Here is a 17,198-nt window from a genome sequence, read left to right on the forward strand (position 1 = left end):
TCTGCTCTGTGTCCATTCACTGTGTGTTCTTCTGCGTCTGCTTGTATTCTGGTCAGTGGCACCCAGAATCTGTGTCTCATTTTGTTGCATCATCTTGCTGCATCAGCTCTCCGTGTGCGCGGTGCCATTCCTCAACAGGCTGCACTTTTTCTTGAGCTGGGTGGCTCTCTTTATAGGGCACACTCCTTGCACTTGGGGCTCCCCTACGTGGTAGACACTCCTGCATGGCATGGCACTCCTTGCTTGCATCAGCACTGTGCAATGGCCAGCTCATCACATGGGTCAGGAGGTCCTGGGTTTGAACCTTGGACTTTCCATGTGGTAGGCAGATGCCCTACCAGTCAGGTCAAATCTGCTTCCCTTCATGTGCTTTTTAGATATTTTGTATTTCTTCTTTGGAGAAGTGTCTATTTAAATCTGTTGCCCATTATTTAAATGGGTTAGCTTTTTATGTTTAAGGGGTAGGATTTCTTTACATATGCTGAATATTATGCCCATCAGATATGTGTTTACTAAATATTTTCTCTCATTGAGAATGCTGCCTTTTTTATTTCTCAATGAACTCCTTTGAAGTGCAAAGGTTTTTAATCTTGAGGAGGCTCCATTTATCTATTTTTTCTTTCATTGCTCATGCTTTGGGTGTAAAGTTCATGAAACCATTTCCTAATACAAAATCCTGTTAAAATGCTTCTGTACATTATCTTCTAAGATCTTTATGGTCTTGGCTCTTATATTTAGATCTTTCATCCTTCTTGAGTTAACTTTTGTATAAGTTGTGAGATGGTGTTCCTCTCTCATTCTTTAGGATATGGATATCCAGTTCTGCAATCCCTATTTTTTGAAGAAGCCATTCTCACTGTGTTGAATTGTCTTGGTGACATTGTCAAATATCAGTCAATTTTATATGTAAGGATCTATACCAGAACTCTCAATTCAGTTCCATTGGTCAGTATGCATATCCTTGGGCCAGTATACAGTTTTGACCACTGTAGCTTTGTACTATGTTTTAAAGTCAGGTAGTGTGATTCCTCTGATTTGGTTTTTCTTTTTCAATATGGCTTTGCCTATATTGTCCTTCCAAATAAATTTCATAGTTAGCTTTTCCAATTCAGTAAAAAAATTCTTTGGTAATTTTTACTGGGATTGCATTAAATCTGTAAATCAGTTTGTGTTGGATAAACATGTGAATGAAGTTTAGTCTTCCTATCCATGGACAGGAAATATTCTTCCATTTGCTTAGGTGTTCTTTGATTTTCTTTAACAGTGTTGTGTAGTTTCTGTGTTTCTGTCATTTCCATATTCAGATAAGTTTATTCCAGGTATTTTATTCTTTTAGTTGCTATTGTAAATGGGATTTTTGTCTTGATTTCCTCCTCAGATTGCTCATTGTTGGTGTACAGAAATGTTACTGTTATTTGCACTTTTTTTTTCACATTTATCTTATAACCTGCCACTTTATGGAACCCTTTATATATACTCTAGAAGCTTAGATTCTCAGGGCTTTTGAGGTATAGGAACATGTTATCTGCAAATAGTGAAATTTTTATTTCTTCCTTTCCAATTTGGATGCTTCCCCCCCCCAAATGCTAAAGCAAGTACTTCTAACACAAAGTTAAATAAGAATGGTGAGAGTGAGCATCCTTATTGTGTTCCAGATCTTATTGGGAAAACTTCTAGGACTTCAACAACGAATACGATGATAGCTGTGGGTTTTTCATGTTGAGGAAGTTTCCTTCTATTCCTATAATTTGAAGTGTTTTTATCAGGAAAGGGTGCTGTATTTTGTCAAGTGCTTTTTCTGCAACTATACAGATTTATTGTGTGACCTTTACTTGTGGTCTGTTTATGTGGTGTATTACATTGACTGATGTTCTTATGCTGAACCATCCTTGCCTTCTAGGGATGAAGCTCACCTGGTCATGGTATGTAATTCTTTTGATGATTTTGTTGATTTTACATTGAGGTTCATTAGAGACATTGGTCTATAGTTTTCTTTTCTCATGGCATCATTGGCTTTATTGGCTTTGGTATTAAGGTGATGTTGGCATCACAGAATCTGTTAGGCAATGTTCCCTCAACTTCTATTTTTTGCAAGAGTTTAAGTAGGATTGGTGTTAGTTGTTTCCAGAATGTTTGTTAGAATTCACCTGTGAAGCCATCTGATCCTGGCCTCTTCTTAGTTGAGAGGTTTTTGATAAATTCAAGATCATAATTGAGATAGTCTTTGACTTAATCAATTTCTTCTTTTGACAATTAGGGTGCTTGTGTGTTCCTCAGAATTTGTCCATTTCCTCTAGATTATACATCTGGTTGGCATACAATGTTTCAGAGTATCCTATTATGATACTCTTTATATCTGTGAGGTCAACAGTGATATCCCCTTCCTCCTTTCTTATTTTATGTATTTGCTTCTTCTCTTTTTCTTTGTTAGTCTAGCAAAGAGTTTAATTTTATTAATCTTGTCAAAGAACCAGCTTTTGGTTTTATTTTTTCTAGTGCTTTCTTCTTTTTCTTTTCATTTGGTTCTGCTCTAATCTTTGTTATTTACTTCTATTTTCTTTGGGGTTAGTTTGTTCTTTTTCTAGTTCCTCCAGGTGTTCACATAGGTCTTTAATTTTAGCTCTTCTTTTTAAATATAAATATTTGTGGCTATGAATTTCCCTCTCAGTAAAGCTTTCAGTGCACCCTCTAGGTTTTGAGACTTTGTGTTGTCATTTTCATTCATTTCAAGGTAGTAACTGATTTCTTCTGCAATTTCCTCCTTGACCTACTGATTGTCTAAGAGTGTGCTATTTCAGTTCCATAGCTTTTTGCCTAATCTGATTTTCTGCCCCTTACTATTTCCAGCTTTCTTCCATTGTGATCAGAGGAATTACTTTGTATAATTTCAATCTTTCTGAATTCATTGAGAGATGCTCTGTGTACTGGTATGTTGTCTATCCTGGAGAATGATTCATGGGCACTCGAGAAGAATGTATATTCTGCTGTATTTGGTTGTAATGCTCTGTGTGTGTATATATATATGTATATATATATATATGTATTATTTCTCTCCCCTTCCTCCCCCCCATTTGTCTGCTGTCTGTGTCCATTCACTGTGTGTTCTTCTGTATCTGCTTGTATTCTTGTCTGTGGCACCAGGAATCTGTGTCTCTTTTTGTTGTGTCATCTTGCTGCATCAGTTATCCATGTGTGTGGCACCATTCCTCGGCAGGCTGCACTTTTTCACGTGCAGCAGCTCCTTACAGGGTGCACTCCTTGTTCATGGGGCTTCCCTACATGGGGGACACCCCTGTGTGGCATGACGCTCCTTGCTCGCATCAGCACTGCATGTGGGCCAGCTCACCACACCAGTCAGGAGGCCCTGGGTTTGAATCCTGGACCTCCCATGTGGTAGGTGGACGCTATATCAGTTGAGCCAAATTTGCTTCCCTCTGTATATATATTAGGTCCAGCTCCTTTAATGATTACTCAAGGTAATTGATTCCTGTCAAGATGTTCTAATGGTGAGAATGGTGTATTAAAATCCGCCACAATAATGTAGAGTCATCTCGTTTTCTAGTTTTTCCAACTTTGCCTTGTGTCTTTTGAGGCACCCTGATTAGGTGCATAAATGGTTATGACTGTTATTTCTTCTTGATAGTATTCTTTTTAAATATCTACTGCCCTTATTTATCTCTTAAAATAGTTTCGCATTCAAAGTCTATTTTGTCCAACATAAGTATGGCTACTCCTGCCCTTTTTTGGTTATTGTTTGCATGTAAATTTTCTTTCCAACCATTCAATTATAGCCTCCTTGTGTTCCTGGATTTAAGGTTTTTTTGGTAGTCAGCATAAAGATCAGTCATATATCATCCATTCTGCCAAACAGTTTCTCTTGATTGGAGAGTTTAAGCCATCAACATTCAGTGTTATTACTGTCAAGGAATTACTTACATTAGCCATATTTTCTTTAAATTTATGATGTCATTTATTTCTATATGTACATTTTTAGTTTTTCTTACACTCTCCTCCTATAGTCTCTCCTATTTTTTTCCTTTCAACCTGCAGAATGCCTTTTATTATTTTGTGAAGGGTGGGTTTCTTATTGACACATTCTCCTAATTTATCTGTATTTTAAACTTTCCTTCATTTTTGAATGCCAGATGAGAAATCAGCACTTAATCTTATCAAGCTTCCTTTGAATGTGATAGATCTTTTTTCTCTTTCTGTTTTCTCCATTCTCTGTCTTGAGCATTGGACAATTTGACAAGTATAAGTCTTGGGGTAGGTATGTTAGGATTTTTATGGTTTGTGGTGCATTGCACTTCCTGGACATATACATCCATGTTCCTCAATAGAGTTGGGAAATTTTCAGCCATTTTTTCTTCCAACACTCCTTTTGTCCCCTTCCCCTTCTCTCCTCTCTCTGGGATGCCTATAATGCATATGCATTTTCTGTTGTCATTCAAGTTCCTAAGTCCCTGCTGGACTTTTTCTATCTTTTTATGTCTGTTCCATGTGTCTGACTTTAGCTGTACTGACTTCCACATTGCTGATTTCTCTGCCTGTTCAAATCTGTTATGCATTTCCAGTGTATCTTTTATTTCTTGGATTGTGTGACTCATAGCTATCATATCTTTTAATGTGTTTATATTTCTTCAGTATTTTTTCCCAATTTCTTCTTAATATCCATAATCTCTTCCTTCACTTAGGTTGATTCATGATATTTGTTTGGACATCTTTTATTAGTTGTTCCATGTTCTGCATCTCCTTAGTTTGTTCATTAGACTGAGCCATGTCTAGTTTGTTTTAGTTTGTTCATTAGACTGGGTCATGTCTTCCTGTGTCTTAGTATAGCTTGTAATTTTTTGCATCTAGGCATCTGTTTATCTGGACGAGTTTGATTGGTTAGCTTTTCTTTCTACTCTAGGGTTTTATTTGTTGTTTTTGTGTGTTGTAAGGTTTCACTTGACACTATGTGTTATGTAAGGTTACAAAACCTAGTTTTGTAAGGTTCTTGTAGAAATAAAAACCTAGGGTGTTAGTAGCCCAAGGTCACATAACCAGTTATAGCAGACAGAATGGACTCTAGGTTACTGGCCACCAGTCTAGTGATGTTTCAATTACACCATGTTACATGAAGCTAAGCTTTAGCCTTGGGTTGTTCGTAACTACTTCAAGTTTCTTATTCCATTTTTATTCTTTTCTATACACATCCCACATCAGAAATTTGATTTTTAGGATACAAATCCTAACTAAACAACACTTGGTGCTTTTTTTTTTTTTCCAGTTCTGGGTTTTACCTCTTTATATTTGATCAGAAGTTGTGGATCAAATAGAAAGCATTTATTACAACTATGCTAAAGTCCACATTTTTGAAGTATATTATATATTTTGATGAGTTTGCTGGCTGATGGCCACATCCCACTGACAGTCTATCCAAGAAACAACTTCTGCTTTGGGGAAAAAAAAAAAAATATATATATATATATATATGTATGTATGTATGTATGTATGTATATAATGTGAAATGGGACAGTTTGCTTGAGGATTGTCACCTTTCCCTGAGACCCACCAATAAACCCTGTGCTTAGGAGATGTAGTAGCCTGGCTCCTGGGATTGGGTTATAAGTATGGACTTGTCAGGAGTTCCTAGGTATAAAAGAGATTCCCTAGCAAATGGTGGCCTGATGAAACTTTCATTCCCTATTTGCATAGAGCATTCTGTCAACATTCACTGGAGACTGCTTGGCCGAGTATATGCATTACTTTATAACACCTGCTGTACCCTTGGGGTTACATCTGTTCTGGTGGGGAGGGAGCCAGGTCCATTGCCGACCATACACACTATACACATAGACCATTTCCCTGCATCAGCTTTGGAGTGGGACTCACTGGCTATAGGGGAGCAATTCCCACTAAGCTGAACCTGCTGTTTCTTCACATTGGGAGAAACAGGTGGTCCATCCAATGCCTGAGTAAGTCATGGATTTTCTTGGTGACCCCACCCCAATAACTGCATGGACTCTTGTTATCTTCCATGTGGTGAGTCTCCTTCCATATATGTGGTGTATTTGTCAAAGGGGTGCTGATTCAAAATACCAGAAACTGGTTGATTTTTATAAAGGGTATTTATTTGGGGTAGGAGCTTACAGATACCAGGCCATAAAGCATATTTACTTCCCTCACCAAAATCTATTTGGAGCAAGATGGTTGCTGACATCTGCGAGGGTTCATGCTTCCTGGGTTCCTACATTCCTGGGTCTTGCTTTTCTCTGGGTTCAAGGCTTCTTTCTTCCTGGGGCTGGCTTCTCTTGCCTCTGTGAACTTACTTCCTGGGGCTCCAGCTTAAGACTTCAGCATCAAACTCCAACCTCAAAAACCCTCAACTCTATCCTTTGCCATGCCTTTTATCTGTGAGCCCCACCCACCAAGGGGTGGGGACTGAATGCCCTAATCATAACTCAGTCATGCTCAGGTACAGATCAGATTATAAGCATAATCCAATATCTATTTTTGGAATTCATAACTCTATCAGACTGCTACACATGGTAATAGATATCTTGCCCCAACACTCTGTGTGTCAACAAAGCACTCCACAGCATGGTAAAGGCACTCCACAGCATGGCAGTAGTCATCCCTGGGTATTGCCAACTCTCTAGGATGTAATGGACTAAGATGCTGGCCTCCCTCTAGATGCATGAGTACAACTGAGATGCAAGCAATCTCTATGTCAACAATGAGAAAATGCTGTGGGGGATGGGCAGAGATGAGGAAGTGGATCCTAGGAAGATTAAGGAAACTAGCCTGGCTGCTGGTCACCTGTACACACCCAAGCCACCTGCTCCACCATGTCTCAAGGGTTTGAAATGACTGCCAAGGGGAGTTTCAGACCCTTTGTGGGAACTGCACCAAGTCCAGGCTGTTTTCAAGTCAAAAGTTAGGTTTAACATAGAATCACCCTGTCATTGGTTAAAATGGAACTTTCAAAATGAGGTATTTTCCTGAAAGTAAAATACATTAATTAAAAGACAAGATATGGGCAAAAGACAGGGGAGCTTCACATGGCTTGGTTAATGTATCTATTCAAAGATGGGGGCATTATAGATTCAGTTGTCTCCTGTGGAAGCTAACCACTGAGCTCCTGGCTGCAAACTATCTTTTAAACAAGTCAGTTTCATTGATACATATTAATAAAGCTTACAGTTTATCCAAAGTACACAATCAATGGTATTTGATACAATCACACAGTTGTACATTCATCACTTCAATCATTATCAGAGAATTTTCTTTAGTTCAATTATAATAAACAAAAAAAGAGAAAAAAGAAATTTCTTTACCTCTCAATCTGTTTCACCAGCTGTACATAGCTGCTACTTATGGTTATTCCTGTGCAATTATTTATTATGCAGTTTTCTTGACATATTTAAATAACATATGATCTATCCAAATGGATTTTAGTATAAAAAATTTTGTGCATTCATCACCAAAAAAATTTTAGAACAATTTCATTACTTCAGGAAGAAAACCCCCTCCCCTTTAGCAGTTCTTCCCCAGGCCTGCGAAAATGCTAATCTAATTTCAGCCCTACAAATTGATTTATATTTATGCTTTATAGAAATAGAACCATACAACATGTAATACTTCGTGTCAGTTTTCTTTCACTTAGCATACATTTTTCCCCCTGCTAGTAACATCTTGCAGTATTTACATTTGTAAAAGAAAGAAATAAAAAGAAACAAAAATAACATACATTTGTTCAGTTTCAGAGAAGTACGGCCCCATATATGTAATTTTACCCACATCCTATTTCACATGTGGTTTTCCTATGCTATACAGTCCCATGTTCTATAGATTTTAGCTTTCCTTTTAGTAATACATATGACCTTAAATGTTCCCTTTAAATCACTTTCATACTGCACATAATAGTACTGCTAGTTACAAATATTATATTGGGCTTTGAACTTTTCTATTCATCTCCAATTAACATACATCCTTCTTAACAATTCTGTACAAGTTAATCCTCAGCTTTTCATTCTCTAACTCCTTCTATTTTCTGGTAACCCATATTCAAGTTACTAAATCCACAAGATTACCTGATATATTGTTCATCATAGTACATTCATGTAGTATTTGGCCTTTTGTATCTGGCTTGCATTACTAACATAATGTACTTCAAGTTCATCCATGTTGTTATATGCTTTGACTTTGTTTCACAGTTACATAATATTCCACCATGTGTATATAGCATTGCTGATGGACATCTGGGTTGTTTCCAAACTTTGGCAATCATTAATAATGCCGCTATGAACAGTGGTGTGCTGATGTCTGTTCACGTCACTGTTCTCAGTTCTTGTGGGTATATATGTAATAATGACACCGTTGGGTATCATGGCCAAATCTATATCCAAATTTGTTAGGACATGCCATTCCTCCACAGTGGCTATACCATTCTACAATCCCACCAACAGTGAATAAGCATTCCTATCTCTCCACATCCTCTCCAACATTCAGTTTTCCAATTTTTATTTTTTATTTTTTTTTAAATTTCAGGTTCTTTGGTGTAATTCAAGGATGTCTAAAAATATAAGAATCTGATTGTATTATACAGTCCATGATGATTCAGTGACCCAAATAACTAGGAACCGAGGATTTATCTGATTCAGTTTAACATTAAGGTACCAACATATTACTGCAATACATTTTAAACAGTTCAAAATTATTTAAAATACTTGATGCAAATTGAAATCCAGTGGTCGACTATAAGCAATTAAGCTACAAGGGCCTCGTGTATTTAAAGTGTCTAGATACAAGAGCCCCTTTTCCACTCTACACTCTTGTTCTCATGATTTAGTAAGAATAGTAATTAAACATCTGGGTATTGATTCATACCAGATTTTAAAAAGTATCCTCTGAGAGTCACTCAACTTAAAACAGCAGCAGAAGCTCCAACCACGATGGCAACCACCCTGTTACAATGAAGCAGGATTCAAAAGCATATCCACGTGAAGTAATGTTCTATGTTTGACACTTCCTACCTGAGTGAGCATCATACACTGCCTCCAAATGTTTACTCTAGGGTCATAAAGATAAGGTCACCAAACCCAAGTGTTTGGGATCTGTAATGGTCTTTTTAGTGATCATTTTCTGAAGTTATGATTCTTAGCTCCTGAAATCCTAAAGTATAAGCTAAATAAAAAATGATTTAGAAAGACTTAAATTTCTGGTTGAGAATTATAACCCTGAAATTTGGAAGAAACGAAAAGCTACATCCGATGAGGAAATAAAGAGTGAAAAAACTTTTGCATATGCAGGCATCCTACCCTTTCACAATCTGATGCAACTCATATCCAGCTACACATTGCCTTCCCTATGTTAGGTTAGGTGTTAGGTTTAAAAATACATTGCCTCCATATGCACAATTCAATGCTTTCTTCAAGATGAACATCATTGCTTTTCAAAGTGTCAGGTTTAAAATTTTAAACCATCTAACATGTATGGGCATAAATTGTGAGCTCATTATAAAAAGATCAAAAGTACCCTTAAACTTACCTGCCAAGACTAAATATAATTCAGGGTTGTGCATACCTTCTGCAAAAATAATTGAAACCATAGATGTCTAATGCAGTACAAGAAAAAGTGCCCTCTCCCTCCAGGTGTCTGGGAGGGGCACTTGCTGCAGGAGGATGCACAGCACTGACTTCAGATTTCTGTAGCAAGCTTCAGAGTTAATACAGCAAATTGGCCTGTGTCTGCCAAACATCTACAACCTAAATAACCTTTCAAAGAAAGCACTTCACTTAGCCTGTAGGCAACAACTTTTGTGGAAAGAGGCCTAAGATATTCAGGCACATGAAACAGACACATATATACTTCCCTCTCTAAAATGTAAATTAGGACCAATTTCACATTTCATTGTCAACAATCTAATCTGTAAACTCCTGTGGATCCCCCCCATTTTGTTATTTTATATATATATATAAAAAAAATTAAACTAAAAATCCCAAGTCAAGACAAAACCTTTGATGGTTTCAGTTCCATGGCAACAGTAAAAAGATAAAACTCCAAGTCTACATATACAACCAATTATGAAACTGGTTTTAAACGAAGGAAACATATGCAAAAAAATCTTTGTGTATTTGATAAAGTCAACTTAATATAACAAAAACAAATTGAAATAGCTTATTAAAAGTGTCATATAAAAATGGCCTTGTGATGTACAGTAAAATGCAATAAAAATTATCTTCCTTTGTCCTTCCCCCCACCCCCAGTAACTAAAATGGCTACTGTTCCACAAAACTCTTTATGCTTCTATAAAAGAAACGGAATTGGTGTGATTAAACGTTTTCTAGGTTGTATGCCTGGCGAATATTGAGGGTGTCTCGGAGCATGAGATCCCGAAGGCGCCAGAGGGCATCCGCCATGGTGGTGTGGGCCCCTTTACTCTTCAGCCAGTGAGAGGGTAAGCGGCTCTCCTGTTCTTTTGACAAATGGATGTCGCGTCTTCGTGCTGCCAGGGTCTGGTCCCACTTGCTGATGCTGTTGGACTCAGCACTGAGACCCTCAATGTATTTCAGGTAGGCCTCTGAGTGGAGGAGTCACTGGGTCTTCAGTGGGGGAGCCACAAACATGGGTGTGGTTGGCTGCTGTATGACAGGTGGGCCAGCTGGATGTGGACCGGGATATGGAGGTGGTGCTTGCTGCCCAGGGGGCCCCAAAACTCCCACCTGCTGTCCATATGGACTTCCGCCTGGTGCTGGAGTCCCTACCATAGGGGCCACTCCTTGGTTCATCACACCTTCATATTCTGCTTTTTTGGCTGTCTCCAGGTTTCTCCACTCTGTCCCCACAAGTCTGCTGAGTTCCTCAAAAGAGTAGTCTGGGTGCTGGGCTTTAATCACAGCTCTCATTTCACTGCTGAACAGAATGTAGCCACTCATGTTGATTTTCCGCTTGGAGCCTTCCTTCTTTGCACTGCCCTTGGCAGACTTTGGAGTAGACTGTGGGGGAGTGTAGGGCATGAGGTCTAGCTCACTGGCCAGGGGTGTCTGAAGTTGAGGTAGAGAAGGAGGTTCAATGACCTCACTATCCTCTTCTCCCATCTCTTCAATATCATCATCTCCACCTTCTAACTCGGCAAATTTAGCTTCTAGCAACTGGATCTTCTTTTCCAGCAAAGGTGAGGGCTCCTTCTGAGGAACAATTGGTTTTCTGAAGTAATAAATTTCATCATCTACTACTTTAGCAGAGAGTGAAAACCTCTTTAGTCCCTTAAATTTCTTCATCTGCTTGTCACTTTCATTTTTCAGTTTTCCAATTTTTAAAAGAGTGGCCAAACTAATAAGTGAAATGATATTACATTGTACTTTTTCATTTGAATTTTCATAATTGCTTGTGAGGCTGAAACCTTTTTCATGTGTTTTTTCACAACTTGAACATCTATGGACAGTTGCCTTTTCAAATGTTGAACACATTTTTTAATTGGGTAGTTTGTCTTTTTATTGTTGAGTTGTATGACCTCTTTACATATCATGGATATTAAACCCTTACTGGATATGTGATTATCAAATGTTTTCATGGAATGTAGTCAGCTGACTTTTCAGCCTTTTGACAAAGTTCCTTGACATGCAAGTGTTTAATTTTGAGAAAGTCCTATTTATCTATTTGTTGAACCAAGAATCAAAGAATGGCAAGATGCAAGTCTCCTTCTGATCTCTACAAAAGAGAAACTGAGCACACAAGTATACTCACCATCCTAATCAGATGCCTAGACACCAGGAAAAAATTACAAGGCATACTAAGAAAATGGAAAAAATGGCCCAAGAAAAGGAATATATCAAAAGCCCAGAGGAGATGCAGGAATTCGGACAACCAGCCAATGAGATGCACACAAATTTCCAAAATCAAAGTAATAAGATGAAAGCCGATATGACTAAAGAGGTAAAAGACATCAAGAAGAAAGCAAGAAGAATGTGAAAACCTGAAAAGTAACAGAGCTCATGGGAAAGTGATATCAAAGCCACATTAGAGGCATACAACAGCAGTCTTGAAATGATAGAAGAAGTGACACAGCAAACAGAACAGTTGAAATGGAAGAGAGAAATGCTTATAGCAGGACAACCAAAAAAAAAAAAAAAAAAGAGATGAAGACAAATGCATCTACTCAGCGTCAGAGGCTGAGAGCATGAAAATGATAATTGTAACTGTAGAAAATGTCCAAAAAAGAAAAATCCCCTAAAAGACTGTTCATGAGGCAATAAATTCACTTTAGGTAAAGGAAAAACAACTGGCTACAACATCCCACTCATGGTCAGGATATGGATGAGGTGGTACTAACTTGGAGGGCATTGGAGGCATCAATGAAACAAGGCTTGCCCTGGGACATAGCCCTGTACCTAAATTTCAGTGAGAATAATGGGCAAAATGGTAGAAAATATCCACAACAATGTTCTGTTTTGGCCTGGAATCAGAAGCCCAGCATCTGCCATTTTCCCTGAAGTGGCCCAGAAGGAGGGAATGGGAAACTGTGCCAGAAAGGCCAAAGAGGGAACACAAAGAACTACCAAAAGAAGAAAACTGAGGGGGCAGGGCTGGCCCATTAAGGAGAGCAATGTGGCTTTATCAAAGCAAAGCAGTGTGGATACAAATCAGAAGATGTGATCTCTAACGAAAAACTGCTGTTAGGGGCAGAAGGTGGTTCCTTTAATTGAGAGTAATGCCCTACTAAAAGCCAAAAAAGAGAAAGAGGGCTCTCATGTGGGAAAAAGTTTCACCTGTTCTATTGTAGATGTTGCTGTATTGCAGATGTTGCAGTTATTCCCTATTTTAGATGATGTTGCAGTTCTGATAGCAAACAGCTACTCGGTAGTTTCCAAACAATATGATGCGGAAACTAGGGTCGAGGCTCTCAGTTCCAGAAGCTGTGAGTCCCCTGGCCCCATCTTTATCTCCTCTCTTGTTTTTCTCTTTTATTTAAGTTTTATTCCACCTTCCCTTTGAGCCAACCAATCACTGAGCTGATCTCAGCAACTGGCACCCAACATGGGGTATGAAGGGAAGAAGGCTTACAGCAACTGGTGCCGAACAGGGACCCAAAGGGAAGAAGGATTGCCTCAAGTGAAATAAAAGTTAGTGTAATGGCGCAGAGCCCTGAGTGATTTGGAAAGCCTTCAAAGTCCTCAAGGGTTTGCTTGTATTTCCCCAAGAGACAGAGAGCATCCTGTGTGGGTGCCAGATACACGGATGAAGCTGTGCCATGAATGCCAAGAGACGATGAAAGTTCCTGTGGAATCCAGAACCTTCGGTTATGCAGATGGAGAGACGGATGCTGGAAACTGCATGGCTGGGTCTCATTCTGAAGACTAGAAAGGCTCTACATCAAAGTATTTAAACTATAGAACTTGTTCAAGCATGGCATCATAAAGCAAGTACAGCTTGGGACAGAAAGAGATTAAGAAGAAAATTGAGAGGAGGAAAACTGGAAAAGAAATGTTGAATTATAAAAGGAAGCAATGAAGAAATTCTAGATTAATAGATTTGGAACTGCTTTTGTTTGTTCAATGTCAGTATGTGTGTTGTATGTTTCAGTGTGTGTAATTGTTCAAAAAAGAAAAAGAGGTAAAAAGAAAAAAAGAAAAATGAGAAAGAAAGGAAGGAAAAAAGAAAGAAAAAGAAAAGGAAGGAAAAAGAAAAGGGAAGAAAGAACAAGAAAGGAAAAGGAAGAAAAAAGAAAAAGGAAAAGAAAAAAGAAAAAGAAGGATAAAATGAATGATATAAAAGTTAAGTGAATATTGTGAAAGGTAAAAAGTTTGTGGGAATGCTAACTGAAATGTTATAAGGTACATTTTTTCCTAAAATAAAATTGTTAATATGGAGATATGTGGGACAGAACTAGTATGCATAGAGGAAATTGTAAAAGTATCGTGGTAGCATTCAGTGAGATAATGTGTTTTGCAAAACTAAAACAAGCCTGAATGAATACAAAAAGTGCAAAAAACCATGCAAAAAGGTCAGCAATGGACTTTTGCAGTTCTTCAAGGTTTTTTGCCCTGGCCTGATGGCAATCAAACTAGCTGCATAGAAGAAACCTGTGGTAGTGACCCTACTAACATCAGGGACAATGGTATCTTAAGGGCCTGGAATAGGCAAAAAAAAATTGGGACAAGCTGTAGGGTCCCTGCTACTCTATCGAATTCTTAAATGTTGGGTAAGATAAAAGTATACTCTCTGCTGTAATTGATAGAGTACAATGTTTTCTTATTTTAATAGAATTTGTATATTGTTGGAATACTAAAAACTTTTATCCCTAAGATGTGTTAATTAGGAAAGGTCCTTCAGGGGAGTAGGAGGACCTCTGCAGGCTGCTTCAAAACATAGAGGGAGAAGATAGATATTGACTTAGCCTCTGAATTGGATGAGGCCCCAGGTCCAGTGAAGATGCTAACAGCACTATACAAACTGGGGAAGATGAGATGTTTTTGATCAAGCACTGGCCTATATAGCCTTGCTGGTGGGGAATATTAAGCCCATGAGTAATGAAAGTCTAGTCATTAAATGTCTTCTAGGTTGAAGTCTTATTGTTCATTGTTGCAGTTATGGATTATGTATAAAACGCTTGAATAGTAATCAGAAATTTAATAATGAAACATTTTGTACTTAGGTGATTTGATGAACTGTAAGTGATATATAAATGTACCTTGTTGAATGTATCGAGAAAAAATTTAATGAGTATTGCTCAAATGTAAAAGTGAAAATATCATACAGGAAGCTCTGTTCATCAGTAAAACATCATTTGCATAGACTTAGCAAAAACAAAAAGGGGGAAATGTGGGAAAAAGTTTCACCTGTTCTATTGTAGATGTTGCCTTATTGCAGATGTTCCCATTATTCCCTATTGTAGATGATGTTGCAGTTCTGATAGCAAACAGCTGCTCGGTAGTTTCCAAACAATACGATGTGGAAACTAGGGTCAAGGTTCTCAGTTCCAGAAGCTGTGAGTCCCCTGGTTCCATCTTTATCTCCTATCTTGTATCTTTCTCTGTCTTTTATTTCTTTCAGTTTTACACCACCTTCCCTTTGAGCCAACCTATCACTGATCTGATCTCAGCACTCTCAGAACTGGAAAAGCATAGAATTCTGCAGAGTTGCCCAATGAGCCCTTGATGCACCCCAGAAAAGAGGAACATACGGGTTGCTAAGGCTTCCTTTTACATGGTACAGGTCAGTGAGGAAGACACTTCTGACTCTAATGAGTCAGATAGGAAGGATGCTTGCATCACTTGTACCCTGCTCTTACTCTCTTTAAAAGAATGCTTAGGGATGGAGCTAAGGATTCCAGGATCCCACTAGGGATCATAAGTCCTTTATTGGCATAGGATGGATGGGGAAAGGAGGGATGCACACCTTCATCAGTCTCTTAAGATACAGGTGCTCAAATGGCAAAAAAAATCCAGGTGTCTGCAGTGAAGTCAATATAGTGGATGACAAAAGTCATTTCTACTGATGGTATGACTTGGTTCATGGAGGAAACTTGTAAAACTAAATGAGATGAGTTTTGTCATAGAGAAAACCATTGTAGATAATCTGGATATGGCACAGCAATTCTCATGCATAATGTTGATTGTAGAGACACTTCTGCAAAGTGTTCAGATATCTGAATGGATTCCAGGCAGACCTAGGTACCTCACTATAGCAAAAAATGATCTAATAGGAACATTTCACCCCCCACAACAATGGGGTGAGAAGACGATGAAATGGAGAACTCAAAGAACAACAACATGAAGGCCATCTGGAAGAATAGCTGGGTGGCGACCCCATTTAAAGGTATTGGGGCACTGAACAGTGCAGTGTAAGGAAAACAAGGCATTGGAAAGTATGTTGGAGTATGCACAGCTTTGAGGGAATGGAGAACTAGGAAGTTCTCTCTTGAAGCTACAAAGACAAAACCCAATCGCAATATATCCAACTGCTTTCTACTTCTTGAATGGAATGCACTCCCCACAGCACTCCCCAGGGGTGGTTTCTGATCTGACTAAAGTGGTATTTACAGGCCACCTAATTTAAACTGGAGATTATACGGATGCCATCCTCCTGAAAACTGTACATTCTGAAAATGGGACACTCCCTATGTCTTCAATGTAATTTCATGTGCTTGCTTGATGTTATTTCTATGTTCTTGTTGGAAAAGCCTTTTTATAATAAAATACTAATGCATGGAATGACACACTAACAGATTCTGCTTTCTGGGGACTTCTCTAACCAATGAACCCACAATTCACATGACTGACATGTTTCATTATATTTAGTTTCATTTACAATTCCTTTTTAAAGTGTGAGGGCAATAGTAAATGATACTTCAAAAGGAGTATGTATATACCATAGACATTACTTCTAAAGTGTTTATGCATGACTGTTTTTAACCTTGCCAAAAGCACATCTTAGAATACTAAGGTAATAGATAAAAATCATAAATTTGTGTTCTAAATGTTTAACATTCAAAGTGATTTTCAGCTTGATGCAAGTCTTTTGTGTTTAGAACTGCAGAAAAACAAAAGTAAACTGTAACCTAACATAAAAGATTTTCAGCAACAAGATCTCTTGCTTGGATATATGCATATACTGATCCCTTGAATCAATTTCACTTTATATCCATCATTCAGTATACCTTTGTCATTTCACAGTTCTATATTGTTATCCCACTTAATTTAAATATTGAGACTTGTTCAAGCTCCTGACTATTTTCTGAATTGTATGCTAAATGGCCTATATAAAGCACTTTACTTTCCACTGAATGTTCTGATGGGAAATCCAGCTGAAGACTTTCCTAAATGACTTCAGGATTGTTACCTCAGCATAAGAATATTAATGCTCAGGAATGACTGGTCACTGAAGGCATGTCTTCACTTGTGGCACTTGTAAGAGTTGTATACAGTGTGAATTCTCACTTGCCTTCATATGTTAATGTATGAATAAATGATTTTGTGTGGTTTTTCATGAATACCATCTTCACTATAAATTATCTGGCACTCAATCAAGGGCTTTCATCTTGTAAAAAATGTTTCTCTATGAGTTGGAGCAGTGGATGAAGACTCCTCCAATTTCATTACATTTACGAGTTGTCTATTGTTGTATGTCTACACAATATCTTCTACAAGCTTTCCTACAAAGGTGGCATTTCTATCAATTTGCTCCAGGATGAACTGGCTTAAATTGATGGA

The 17,198-nt window shown here is 38.1% G+C and overlaps 1 pseudogene; it reads right to left on the bottom strand.

The window, feature by feature from the left end:
- Window positions 1-10,080: 10,080 nt before the first annotated feature.
- LOC101420396 (protein polybromo-1 pseudogene) lies at window positions 10,081-11,726 on the bottom strand (annotated as a pseudogene).
- Between the last annotated feature and the right edge of the window lie 5,472 nt (window positions 11,727-17,198).

This window comes from Dasypus novemcinctus, chromosome 27 (assembly GCF_030445035.2).
Source record: "Dasypus novemcinctus isolate mDasNov1 chromosome 27, mDasNov1.1.hap2, whole genome shotgun sequence".
In the NCBI taxonomy this organism is placed as follows: domain Eukaryota; kingdom Metazoa; phylum Chordata; class Mammalia; order Cingulata; family Dasypodidae; genus Dasypus; species Dasypus novemcinctus.